This window comes from Pleurodeles waltl, chromosome 2_1 (assembly GCF_031143425.1).
Source record: "Pleurodeles waltl isolate 20211129_DDA chromosome 2_1, aPleWal1.hap1.20221129, whole genome shotgun sequence".
NCBI lineage: Eukaryota > Metazoa > Chordata > Amphibia > Caudata > Salamandridae > Pleurodeles > Pleurodeles waltl.
The window spans coordinates 88,472,619-88,487,236 of record NC_090438.1 but is presented as its reverse complement, the minus strand read 5'-3'; positions in this window follow the sequence as shown (position 1 = coordinate 88,487,236).

The window sequence follows — 14,618 nt, the reverse complement described above, 5'->3', positions numbered from 1 at the left end:
CAGGCACCTCTACCCCTGCCCCAGTCAGCCCTGCTGCCCTCAGTGAGGAGGCTATTGACCTCCTGAGGTCCATCTTTGTGGGGTAGTCAGCCATCGTGAATGCCATCCAGGGATTGGCATCCCAGATGCAACACAGTAATGCCTACCTGGAAGGCATTCACGGTGCCTTGGCTGTCTTGCAGAGATCGTTTCAGGCTCTGGCCTCCTCTTTGACGGCAGCCAGTGTCCCTTCATCTTCCGTCCCTCCTCCAGCACCCATACCCAATCCACCACACCTCTCCCCTCACCCATCCAGAGCACACATACAGACCAGCATACAACAGAAAAGGTGCACAAAGACAAACACAGGCACCACAGGACACACCACAAGCATGCACACAGTCAACACACAACTGCAGACAGAACAACAACCACTCTCTACACTGTGTCCCTACCGCCTCCTCTATCACAGTCACATCATCACTCACACCTGCTATCACTACATCAGCACTCCCTGATCCTGCCACCAGTCCTGTCATACCCACAGACACCACAAGAGCAGACCCGCAGACATCCGCCCCACACACCACATCCTCACTCACCTAGATAACCTCCACGACTACATGCAGCACATCCACCTTACTTGCAGCCACCACTCCAACATACACTCACACATCTTGCATACCATCTCCCTTTATTTCTCCCCCTCCCAAAGAACGTAAACACCATCACTCACCCACCCAACATACACCGATCACACACAAGCACACATTGCACACACCTGCATCCACGTCGAGCACACCATCACCTCCTACAACCACTCCCTCTACCTCTACTCCTAAACCTTTTACCCATGACCGCCCTGTGTACCTAAAAAAGTATTCCTTGCCAGTCTTGACCTGCTCCGTGATGCTCCTAAGCACCATGTCTCCCTGCCTCAATGCAGACCTTCCACCTCCCATTCCTCTCATGGCCCCTGTAGTAGTGCCCATGCCCCTCCCCCCCTCCAAAGCCTAAGGTCCCTACTCCTACCCCAAAATCCAAGCCTAACCCCCCCTCCCAGACCTAAACTTCAAGAACCCCCCCTTCCAAGCCCCCACCACCACCCCACTCTCACCCCTGAGGTCCCTGGCTGCCACATTGAGGCCCTTGCCATGTGGAGGCCAATTTGCAGTCAGGAGTCAAGTTGGGGCATGTGACTGTGCCCAGTGTGCCTGGGGCACTTAAGACATTTGCTGGACTGGCCAGCAGGCCTCACTTGTTCAAAGTTTTTACTATTTATTTATTCAAGACATCTGCCTACGTAGATGTGGATGTCCAGCATGAGAAATTGTCCTGGATTTCCTTCAACATAGTTGTGTTATATCTGTATACTTTGATGTTTGTGTTGTATGTGTATGGGATGTATCTGTGTTGCCGAATGAGTTGATGACTTGTGCCATGTGCTTGTTGTTATATGTTGTTACGGTTGTGTGTGGCATTGTTTGATAGTGGTATGTTCGTCTGTGTGCATAGTTAGGCATCTGTGATGTCCTTTGTATTTTCGTTGAACGTGGTATGTCACCTGAGGCCTTGTTTGGATGTCTGTACCCATTATATGATTGTGTGTTGTTGCTACGTACTGCTGTCAGTATGTGTTGTAGAGTGGAGTTGAAAATGATGTGCCCTTCTGACAATGTGCTTGTGTGATTGTGTTGCTGTTGTCGTTGTGTAACTTTGGGGTGTTGTATATGAATGTGTTTGACAGTGTCAGTGGTGTGCTTGTGCGGTGTGCTGTGTGAATGGCACGTGTCTGTTGGCCTTGGTGTATATATTTAGTGTATGTGTAGTTAGTGTGTGCTTGTGTGTCTGTAGATGTGTGTGTTGATCCGGACGTTTGTTTGCATGTGTGTGTGGTCGTTTCTGTCCATACCGGGTGTGTGTGTGTGTGTGCGTGTGTAATAGTGCCCTTCCCTTAAGTGTGCCGAGGTGGAGGCTACTTACGGTTGTTGTCTTCATCGTCGTCCCTGGTCCTGGAGGTGTATGGCGAGATACAGCAGTGTGAAGACTTCCAGTTCGTGTTCTATGTCGGCCACGGCCACGGCTGCAGATGCGTCTGTGTACCTGGAGGTGAGTGTCTCCTTTTATATTAGCAGTTTCTGCCAGGCTTTTCATGGCGGTCAGACCAGAAATCCTTGTGGTCTGCTGACTGAATTGGTCCCCGCCGGCCTGGAGATTGCTACCGTCGGCGGCGGTGGTCTGACCGCCCTGGCGGTACTGGCAGAACCTTGGCTGTGTTGCGGTGGGATCATCACCATGGTCATACTAGGGTGGTCTACTCCTCTGGGCCCCCTCCACCACGGCGGTCCGGTGACCGCCAAACTCGTAATGAGCACCTCAGTGTCTATAGAGATATGTCTCTCTCCTCCCATCTCCCCAGCACTGGTGCACAATCAGGCTACTTTCGCACCCCACACACACTGTTGCCCCATAGTGCAAGGGTGTCTACCAGACGTTTTGTACTGTAAAACCTTTCCAACTGTGATGTGTGCTGCACAGTGCCCATGCACCACCCATGGAACACCGCTCTGAACACTTTGCATTGCTTTTCCTTACTTTTATTCAACTTTCCAGTGCAAATAAGTTTTGCATAAATACAAAAACAAACTTTTCGCACTGGTATGTGTCACTGTTGTGCCATAAGCCCAGTGCAAAAGCTTTATAAATGCAGCCCTTGGAATGATGACCAGAGGACAATAAAGACAATTAGGGCTATTCACAAAGGTAATTTACACATGTGAGTAGCTTACCTGTTTGAATTTAATCTTACACTTTTGAGTAACTTTACAACTTTTGGCTATTAACCAAATCAAAGTGTAAAGTTAACTGAAAGTGTAGACTTACATGTTTTGACTCCCTTAAAAATGAGAAGAGCAAAATGTAGGAGTGTAAGTTAGTACTGCCAAGAAGAAGCTATAGAAAGTCCAGCACTACACATGGCCAACCACTGATACGGGAACACTCTCCCATAGGAAATATTGGGGACCAAAAGTAAAACCCAATAATAATATTAAATTAAATTAATTTGACATTATTTTTAATCCCTACCTCAATTATTTTGTATGGGAGGGCGCTGAAGTATCAGTTGTTAGTCAAGTATGGTGTTGGACTTACTCCCCCTCTGAGCTGGAATACTTTACTACTGTTTGTCCAAATGGAGCCGGCGGTGTTGCGGCGGTGCGACGGGTGCAGTTGCACCCATTGCGCTTTTCACTGTCTGCATAGCAGACAGTGAAAAGCTGCATGGAGCCCTGTCAGGGGGCCTCTGCACTGCCCATGCCAGTGGCATGGGCAGTGTAGGGGCCCCCAGGGGCCCCGCGACTCCCCGTACCGCCAGCCTTTTCCTGGCGGTTCAAACCAACAGGAAAAGGCTGGTGGTCGCGGACTCTTATCACCGCCGGGGCATATGTGGCGGGAAACCGCCGGCCCCGGCGGTGCGACCGCGGCAGAAGATTGCACCGCCAGCCTGTTGGCGGTGCAATCCCCAAAACAGCAACCGCCAGGGTTGTAATGACCCCCATAATGTTAAAATACATTATACGACAAGCATGAGAGGGGCTTAAGGGGCAGTGGAAAGGGAGAGGAATGCAGATTGGTAGGAGTAGAATTCAGAGAAAACACAATATTTTGTAAAATAACCAACATTTTTTAGACTTTCAAAACAGAAAGGGGGGAGTGTGTGTCTGTTTTTGTCTGTGTGTATTCAATAAACCCTGGTGAAATCTGACAAACACCTCGCCATACCCACCTGAAAGCACCTATACCCAACTATACATTTATTAAGGGGGGTGTAACACCTCAAGCAACACCACTCCCCCGAAGCTACGCCCCTGTTTGTGAATGGCAATGGGCTTAGTCTTTTGTGTGTTGGTGCATGTCTTCCTAAAGCCCAACCTAACTTTCATAAACCCCTGCTTACTCTTCCGTAAATCTCTCCCATTTAGTAGTAGGTATACCCCTTTTTTCATCCACTACCCTTTCCTTCCCACATTTGCTACAAGGTAGTGAATTTACATGTGTGCGGAGAGCTAGGGGTGGACAGTTACTCTCATAGTACTATGTGGTACTTTGGCAGGTGAATAGGCCCTCCATAAATGAAACTGTAAACAACCAACCCAAAGTTGTAAGTTGAACTTGGAGATTCCCTGGAAAGAGTTAATACAATATAGGGGAGAAAAAGAAAATGAAGAGGCAAATGTAACAGAATATTAAAGAATCTTGGTAGAGCTAACATTAATTTAGGTTTGGGGTTACAGAATGCTAAACAATCAGGAACAGCAGAGGATTGTGAGAGAAGTATGAAGGTTAAAAGAGAACACATCAGTGATCAATACCAATTGTTAAAGCCAGTATTTCTGTTGCAGGTTATGTCAATGCTTATTTTGTCATAATGTTTGTAGAATTGTTTTGTTGAGGAAACTCCCAGGCCCGAGCCAATACAATATAAAAGCATTGGTTAAAAGCAAAAATATATTTTTGGTCTCAAAAATGCATACATTGTCATGCTAGTCCCTAGCACTCAAGGAAATTACTTTGTGTGTGGATGTGCTGTTTGTGAAAGAGCAATGTGTCATCCACAGTGAAGGTAGTTAATGGGTGAGTGGCCTGGCTAATTACCCCGTGCGCTATATGGGAGCAGAGAGATTTCCCAGTGGAGTTTGTATAGTTAGGAAATGTATTTTTTGGTTAGATTATAGCTTTGGCTTCACAAAACCTTCCAAAAAAATCTCATCCACCTCAGCTCCTTCCTGGAATGTTTTGGGCTGGTCTGACAAGCGGGCCGAGAAAAAGTGAAGAGGGTCCCTTCCAAAACACATTTTTCAATGGAATTTTCTATAGGAAAATTGGACAGCTGCTGGACTGAATTACACCACATTTGGCAAGAAGCTTGATCTTGGTCCAGAAAGAGTGTTTGTTTGTGATTTGGTATAAATCTAGTCAGTGGTTTATGAGAAATTAAGGTTCAAAATGTATATATTTATAGGGAAACGGACCCTCTGTGGATTTAACAGATCTAAAGATAAGATCAGACCGGCTGTCACCATATCAACAAGGATGTTTTGGCAGCCATTTTAGGGCCCTGGAGTTGCATGATAGTTTTAGGGAGTGGAGGGCATGACTCTCCTCCCCAAGTCATTACATGGCCCCTGGTGACCCCATACCCTGGGGCCACATCTTTATTTATAGAGGAAGTGGGCATGCAGTCCCCCTCTATGGGCTACTAACCCATCCCAGGTGCCGCGATAAATACTGTTGTGGATACCCCAGTCCCACGTGGGACAGCTCTTGGTGCCCAAGGGACAACCCCAGGGCCTGTGCATCCTCTGCCTGCTCCCCAGCCAGCACCCATCCTGGGTACAGCAGTAGCCGACTACATTGGTCTGCTTCTGGCCGGTAGGCGCAGCTTTCTCTGGTCCCGCCAGGCAGGAGCTAACCTATGCTACCTGGGTGAAAGTTCTCCCTCTCCACGATCCTGTGGGCAAGAAACTGCAGTGTACCGGGGATAGGATCCACTGTGCCACATGATATCTACAGGAGGGGGGGCCCACTCCCTTCCCCACAAAAAATAATTCAGCCCTGGGGATGGCGGACCCTGGGACCCCTCCAAGGGAAGGGAAGAGGGGGGCCCACGTCCCCTCCCCTTTAAAAAGTAATCGGTCCTGGGGAATGGGACCCTCCGGGCCTTGAAAAGGCTTGGGTAGTGGCGCCGCAAGCCCCCTCCCTATTAAAAAAAAGTAATTAGCTCCTCCGAAAGAGTATCCAAGGCCATGAAATAGCTTGGTGAGATTGGCCTCACCACAGTAGCTAAGTATGTTACCAACGTAGGTACTCTATGATGGTGGACAGATTACATAGAGGTAACACTGTTTCTTGCAGCAGTAGCACACAAATATGAAAAAAGTACTGCATAGGGGCATGATCTGTACCACCTCAGCTGAACACCAGAGCTCTGGGAGTTCCTTTAACCAATGTCTAAAATAATGCACAATCTGCCAAGCATTTCTTTGATCAGGAATGGAGTACATTGGTGCTACAAGCAAAGGGGACATCACGCTGCTGTAACAAAGGCCAGAAATCACTAACAGATTCCTGCAATGGATCAGGACAGGTCTCCCTTTAGCAATGATGCAAATCTGTGGGACACTCAGAGCATTTTTAAACCCCAGCTACAGCATCACATGCCCCTAACAAATCAATTCATAGGACTTGCTATACGAACTGAGAGGACTGAGTGTCCTCCTCCTTCTTCAACAAATAATGTTCAACTTAGCCTGCCTGGTCTGTAAACACTTGACAGAAAATGTCCCCCTATAGCTGACTGCAAGACACATTAACAGGTTAATGACCAGGCCACTTACTAAGATTACATAGGCAGATGCTCCTGAGAATCCCAACACAGGCTCCAGTTGATGAGAGGCCATAGATTTACAGAGCTGGAGCCAGTGATATGAATATCTCTGCCCAGTTGCTGAGTTTCAGAAAAACAGGTTAAGATGTTTTTATTTGGTCTCACTTCAGAATGCTTTGCTGGGGTATGCTTAGAAGAAAGTATCAGCCTGATTCACAAAAAGACCTATGAACAGGAATAATTACAATATATTTGCACAAGTTAAATCACTGAAGTAGGCCCATGAATTAAGAGAATTAGAGTAGGTCTGCAAATTAAGGATGCCTAACTTACTTAAAAACTCTTAAGATTCCTGTTGTGGGTCCCCAGTGGGGTGGGGCAACTCAAGTGTAACTTTTTTCTTGTTTGTAGAAATTTTTTAAGTGCACCTCTTAGACTTAATTTCACACCTAAGATACAACTGGAAGGTCTAGGCATCAATGCTGCGAACAGGCAATGGAATTACGGGGGTAGAGGGTGCTGCAGCACCCCCAAAATAACCATGGTGGAGTTCAGAAGGTGAATGAGCAATACACACACCTTTAAATTTTGTGTTTATTTTCTAACATTTGCTGTGATGTAGGGGCATGTCCAATGGTAGGTTATTTCTTCTGACAAATCGCAACTTATTCTTTTATCATGAACATTCAAGCTTAGTTCTCTTTTTCTAACTGTAAAGTGAGCAGATTTTGTAAAGTGAACCATGTGGCCATCTTGCTGGAGTACAGGGAGTGTGAAAGGATGACTGTAGGATGTAATTTTGTTCTAACACATAACACAGTTTAAGCACCTGTAAATTAACCTAGAAATGTTTCAAAATACATCAGCAGTTAGGAAAGCACAAATAAAGCAATTTTTTTTCTAAATCTGAAAAGTGATGGAGACCTAGATCTGAATAGTATCAAACAAATCAATATAATTTACTTAGGGTAAATATTCGCTGAAACGCTATTTCCACACATTATCATTTGTACGCTATATAGTTTTATCACTAAAACTGTATGTCTGTGCAAATTTAGTTGACTCAATGGATAACGTGCTGTCTCTAAATGACAGTGAGCTACCACAAAATAGTTTAGGAATATATTTGCAACAGTGTGCTCCAAAATGCTACACTTTTACCACTCTTCTGCTGGATACATTTGCCAAACTTGTTTTTTGTGCGATGCTCGGTTTTTCACAATATCTGTGGCTTCAGTGATGTAACATTGATGCAGCACCCCCACTCTGGAAATTGTTCCGGCATCCACTGTACAGAAACTGGGGGAAAGAGCACCAATCAACCACATTTTCACACAGTTGGCGGAAGAAGAAAGCAGATGTTCTAGAAATGTATTTTTAAGTGGCTTTAGAGTTAATTTTAAACCCTTTTAAAGTTAATTTAAAATCTTAAAATGGCATATATAACACACATATTCTCTGTGAGCTTGAAAAAAGTGCATTTAAACCACTATGATAGCTATTTCCATGCTGATGTATTAGCTGCTGTCTTGTTTTGGTATTGTGCCCGTGTTATACTCGGCCCTTCTCAGTCTTCTTGCTTCTGGCTTTTTCAGCCTCCCTCTCATGCTGAGCACTTCTAAGCAGGGATTTATAACATGACTGGCTCAGTATCTGGCACTTAACATTTACTGAATCTTTTTCAAGGTTCTTTTTGTTATTCTCATGAGAAAGCTGTGCACCTGCAAATCTAAGTTTCGGTTTCTGTCAAGTGTACCTTCTATAGAAGCAATATATGTAAAAAAACCTATAGATGTCAATCAAATGGGGCGGGGTCACCATCACTGTTATTGGGTAAACATGCTGTCGCGTTAGGTAGCAATTTACATTTGACTTGATTTGCTAAATAAATGTGTGCAGACCTCCGATAGGTGTACGCGTGGCCTCTTATCTCTCCACCAACATAAAATACAGAGCCAGCTTTAGGGCAGTGCAACTGGTGCAGCAACACCAGGGGTGAATCCGAGGGACGCTGAGTCCGGGAGGTGATGTGTTAAGACGTTATGTTTTTCCCTAGTCTTTCATTATTCTAATGTTGCTTAAAAGGGGTTCGTTTGGAGAGAAATACATTCTTATTAGTAAAGCCAACACCAAACACTGTGTTATGTTTTAAATCCTGTGTTTGTGCTTCTTCAGACCAACCACTCTTAAAATATTCGACCTGCCAGTGTGGATGACATCTGATTCCTACACCTTGTAATCCTCATGTATGTAACGTTTCCTGTAGACCAGGGGTCTTCAAACTGGGGAGCGTGCCCCCCTAGCGGAGCCTCAGGTGATGCCAGAGGGGGCTCCAGGCTCTGGCCAAAAGAAGTATTATGCAGATAAATGTGCTTTGTTTTAAGCAGAAAACAACTTCATGCATTTAAAAAAAAAGGTAACATAACTTAACTGAAATGTTTAAATAAGTCTGACATGTTTAAACATTGACATCTTAATAGAATAATTGTGACAAAGCATGAGGGGGGCGATGATTTTTTAGTTTTTCACTGGGGGCGCGGCATTAAAAAGTTTGAAAAACGCTGCTGTAGACTAATTTGCACACGTGTTATTATTTGGCTCTGTATAAAGGTGTGTGAAGTAAAGTGCTCCAACACCCTAAGCTGGTATGAGTTGCGCTATAAAACAAAATACATGCATTTGCAAGGGAGGCCATGGAGAGAAGAGGGGCAATGTTGGAGGGTGACAGTGAGGGAATCAGTGGAGAAGGAGGTCATTGGGGGTTGGGGGCAAAAAAGATTGTTGTACAGGGCACCACCAGCGCCAAAGCTAGCCCTGATAAAATATTCAAATGGAGGGCTATCAAAACAGTAATGGGAACAATTTATTTGTGAATTCCTCACACTTTTCCTACAACAGTGGTAAGTTACCCCTGTTTGTGACTGGAAGGTTAGTGAATACCCAAAGAGGTGTAACTTAAGAACAGATGTGTGTGCAATTTACAAGTGTCATAAATGATACCTGATTTTATTTATTGGGCCTGTGTATTTTTGTGTAAAGATCAGACGGCAATTAGAGACACTTAGAGGCACTTAGGCCCTGATTTATACTTTTTGGTGCAAAACTGCACCAACGCAGTTTTGCACCAAAAAGTTTAGCACCGGCTTGCACCATTTCTGAGCACCAGCCAGGCACCATCTTTATGGAATGGTGCAAGCCGGTGCAAAGGTTAGACTAGCGTAAAAAAATGACATTAGCCGGGTGTGGCTGGTGGTATGGAAGAAGGGAGTTTTGCACCAAAAAATGACATTAGGCATCTTAGAGTAAAGGAAATGACTAACCTGCTTAGAGTCATTTTCTGATGCAAAATCATCCATACCATATGACTCCTGTCTTAGAAAAGACAAGAGTCATGCCCACCACCCCCAATGGCCAGCACAGGGGACCAGGGTCCCCTGGGCATGGCCATTGCACCCAGTGCCATGTAGGGGGGCCCATTTCAGGGACCCCAATGGCACTTGAAAAAAAATACTTACCTGTACTAACCTATACTTACCTGGGATGGGGTCCCCCATCCTCTGCTGTCCCTCTAGTGTGGATGGGGGTGTCCCATGGGCCTAGGGGAGGGCACCTGTGGGCTTATTCCATGGTGCTACTCCATGGAAATAGGCCCACAGGCCCCCTAACGCCAGCCCTGACCCAGGCGTTAAAAAATGGTGCAAAGCAAGCTTTGCACCACTTTTTGACCCCTCCTCCCCCGTGCGTGATTTTTGCACAGGAGAATAAATAAGGCGCTAGGGCCTTAGAGTCGTTTTTTGCCCAGGAACGCCTACCTTGCATCTCATTGACGCAAGGTAGTTTTCCGCAGGGAAAAAATGACTTTAACTCCATAATTTTGGTGCTAGACATGTCTAGCACCAAAATATAAATATGGAGTTAAGTTTGCGCTGGATTTGCGTAAACAAAATGACTAAAGTCCGGCGCAAACAGAGTATAAATATGCTCCTTAGAGGCAATTACACTTGTAGTCTGTGCTCAATGGCTGATACACAGTGAGTGGCAAGTGTTACTGTCTAGGGAGGATGCAGTGTCATATTTTGCTAGACAGCTACGAAAACCTCTTCAACTGCAGTAACATATTAATATTTAACAAAATAAAGGAAGATATATGAAAAAATGCTGTGATGCATTTTCAAGAGTACATTCTCCTGTACACGTCAGGGCTTACAAAACACCTCTTCTGAAATAAAACCTTTAAAAAGGGGTTCACTAGAACCATTTATATTGTGAGGAGTTAGTCACAGGATTAAAGTTTATCCACACCAAAGCCTCCTACTACGATACCGTCCCTTTGATATTAACACAGAAAAAACACAGAGACCTCAGTTATGCCAGGAGGTCTCAAGTGGACAGCACAGGCAACTACCCAAAGCCTGTAACCACCAACCCAAAACTGCTTACACATCTGATGTGCAACAAAACACCACCTGAAAGAACTATCTGCACTCTGAACTGACAGATGTGCACTGATGCATTCCTCACACATCTGTTTAATATTTACCTACACAAACTGCTGAAAACAACAAACAACCTCTGACAATCAGTGAACAGAGCTCTAATAAAGAATAGGGAGAGGGCAACTAAATTAGAAGGAAGCCGCTTTATTTGGCAGCAGCTCACAAATGTAACATTAACTTTCACTAACTTCTGAACAGTAATCTCCTTCCACGCTCTGCAGCCCTTGTTCAATTGGTTCCCATGATCACAGAAATGGTTACAAATGCCTTCAGATGGTGTTGCCTAGTGGCAGGACTTTCTGATAGCAAGTGGGACCCATTTTCAGGCAGTGCATTATTGCATTGTTAAACCTTGCATCAGATGACCATCATCAGGGGCCTAGACTGAGGCAGACCTCACATGATCCCCTCCCCATGTTTATTGCTGTCCTGAACATTCCTAGTAAGGGCTTTGGTTTTAATGTTTTGAGTGGACAAACTCGATAATCTCACAGTATGTTTGTGGCAAGCCTTTCTGGGGTCTTCTGGTAATCTCCTTCTTGTTCGAGAAGGTCTTTTAATAATTTGCCCTGCAGATTTCAAAGACTAACATTAATGTGCAAAGGTATGTTTAAAAACAGAATTAGTGTACAACAGCCAAGATGAGTCCAAGCTCCAAGTAGACATACTGTACCAGCATGCACCATTACATTCCAGAACCAGATCATACTAGATGTACCAGTGCATTATGGTAAACCCACAAGATTCCCAGTACCGCTGATGTTGCCACAAGTTTAGGTAAAAATCTTATTGTGTCTCCCAATATATCATTAGTTTTCTGCCTGTGATATGATTTGCAATGAGTGGGTGCACAATGGAGGCCAAGCGTATGGATTGTGGGGACTATTCACAAAGGTATACTTACACATGTTTAAGTTTACTCCTACTTTTCAGTAACTTCACTACTGTTATCTATTCTCCATTTACAACTGTAAAGTTACTGAAAAGTGTAGACTCTTAAACCCCTGTAACAGAGGGTGGAGTTTGTAAAACATAATGTACAACTGTAAAGTTACTACTAGTCGTGATTTTTCAACTGGATTTGATGTTCCACACTCTTGTGGAGCCCTCCACAATCAGGCAGGAATCTCCCTCTTGTAAAGCAGAGGGACATTTTGAAAAGTTAATTCAAGTTGAAATGTATATTTGTAAATATTAATGTAAATCATTTTATGTATGTATTTTACACGTCATGTTTTTTTTTTTTACAAATACCAGAGAAGAACTATCTACATTTTGAAATAAAAGCAATTAATGTAACTACATTAAATTACAATTAAATTATTCTTTAAAGTTTAATTTTTAAAAACACTTATCTAAAGCAAAATGTTTACTTTTTTTGATGTATTAAAAGTTACTATAGTTCTATACAAAATTAATTTAAATGAATGTAAGTTAATGATTTTTTTAAAATTCCAGTCATTTTTAAATAAAAAAAGGTTATAATGGTATTTTTAATAAGACAATATTTATTTTTAATTTACATTTTATATTTTAACATTAAACTAAATTGATATATCAAAAAATAAAAGTTTAAATAAATTAGTTTAGCTAAATATTATTTTCTTTGGGGATTTTATTTTAAGCTCTGACCTCCATTATTTTCTATGGGATTGTGTTGCAGAATGCTTGAGTGGCCGTGAGTAGTGCTGGAATTACTCCAGCTTCAGTTGCAGTATAGTTACAACTGTTTTGGGTCTTTTTAGCATGTAGTAATTATAGAAATGCAGTTTGTGAATAGCAATGGGCTTACTCTTTTGTGGATGGGTGCATGTACTTCCCCAAACGCCCCCCCTAGGCCTCCCTTACCACTTCCTTACCCTTGCCAGAACCCACTCCTTTAGTAGTAGGTATTCGCCAATTTCCAGCCACAGCTCCTGCCTCTTCCAAATGTATTACTAAAAGGTATACCTGCTTGTGTGGACCACAGTTGGTCAGAGGTCTTTGTACATAAATGACTGGAGAGGCGGAGTAGTAGACCTCAGCACATAGGTTAGTGAATAGCATTTTGTAGTACTACTAAATATACTACAAAATGCAGTTTACGAATAAGCCCCTTTGCCTTCTGGTTCTGTCTTCAAATTCTTCCATTTGCTTAACTGTGCTTTTTCTTATGTTGTTCTTTAATGTCTCCTTTGTAAGAGGTTTTGAGCAGCAGTGTATTTCCAGATGTTTAGAGTACATTTCTTTTGCTGCTATCCTGGGCTCACCTGCCTCTGCTGGGGATGAGGAGTTGTGCATCTTTCCATACTGGAGCTCCTTTCATTGCATTTGCTGATAATTCTCTTGGCTTCGTACAAAACGTCTATGGATGGAGTAAAATTAGCTGGAATATGACACTATCTGGCAGCTAAGGTAAGTGAACATGCTCTCATATGCATGCTTGTGGGTGAGAGTGTATGAATGTGAGAGTGTATGAATGTGAGAGTGTGTGAATGTGAGAGTGTGTGAATGGGTGTGTGTATCAAAGTAAAGGTTAAATATCATGAGAAGTCACTTCCGCTGGCATGTTGGTGAATTGAAGCCCATGAGTGTACCCAATGACTTGGAGGGAGGTATTCCCCCTGCTTATCTAGGATCTGAAGCACTAATTATCTGAAATCTTGTACTCTTTCCATCTTGAACCTACCTAAGAATAACGTCCTTTGTTTTGATCATACTCATTTTTTGATGTTCTGAGTTCGTCATGGGTAGGGTTAGGCTCCATCTTGCTCATTATGAGAAAATGTTCCCTAATTATGACCCTGGCGGTATTCAGACCTGCATTGCAGGCAGTGAAAAGCACAATGGGTGCTGTTGCACCCTACGCACCGCAATATTGCAGCTGGCTCAATTATGAGCCAGCGTCAGTGTTGTGGGCTGTTCCCTACTGGCCCAGCGGGTGGAAACACAGGCGGAAACGCCGTATCCGCCCACTGACCCAGCCGGGAACTCCTAATGGGTCCCACAGAAAGGCAGCCGCACTGGCGGCAACCTGACTGCGATAGTTTGGTGGGCGGCCTTTTCCGTCCGCCAAACTCTTAATGACCCCCATTGTGTGTGTTGCCGGTAGTTTGAAGTTGGCCACATACAGAAAAATAAAAACTGCAAAGTTCAGTATTGTATAAGGTTGATCAGAGGTCACTCAGATTATATCATAAATCTGATACACTGATAGGTTCACGAGCCGAGCCTTTGCACTAGAATACATCGTTGCATCAACTGGCAAAACTAGTAACAACTTCATGAATCCGATGCGTACATTGTGGGATAGTAGCTGAAAAACTTAGCATATTTGCAGACACATCTGTACTTAAATTAATGAGCAGTTAGGTGTCAGGGACACAGCACCTCTACCACTCAAACTTCTGAAACATAACAAAAAAAATCTTTATTGTTTTCAAAAGAGAATGTACGTGTTCATCTGGTCAAAGCAGTTCAAGCTGTGAGTTTGCTACTGAGAGGCACTGTGATAAAGGTAGGGCAGGTGTTTATTGGAATGATCAGTTTTAACCTAGTGGTTCTTCCTATGCAATTCACATGACAGGCCACAGGAAGCCTAGAACAGGAAGACCTGTGATGGACTGCCAGGTGTTGCCCAGGCTCTGGTATAGACCCTAAGGAAAAGTGCTGGTCGCAAGGCATGTCTCCTAAGATGGTGTAGATGGGGAGAAAGAAGAGTGAGTCCTGCATCAGGATGTAGACCCCATACCAACAGCACCAGGATGTCTGAGAGT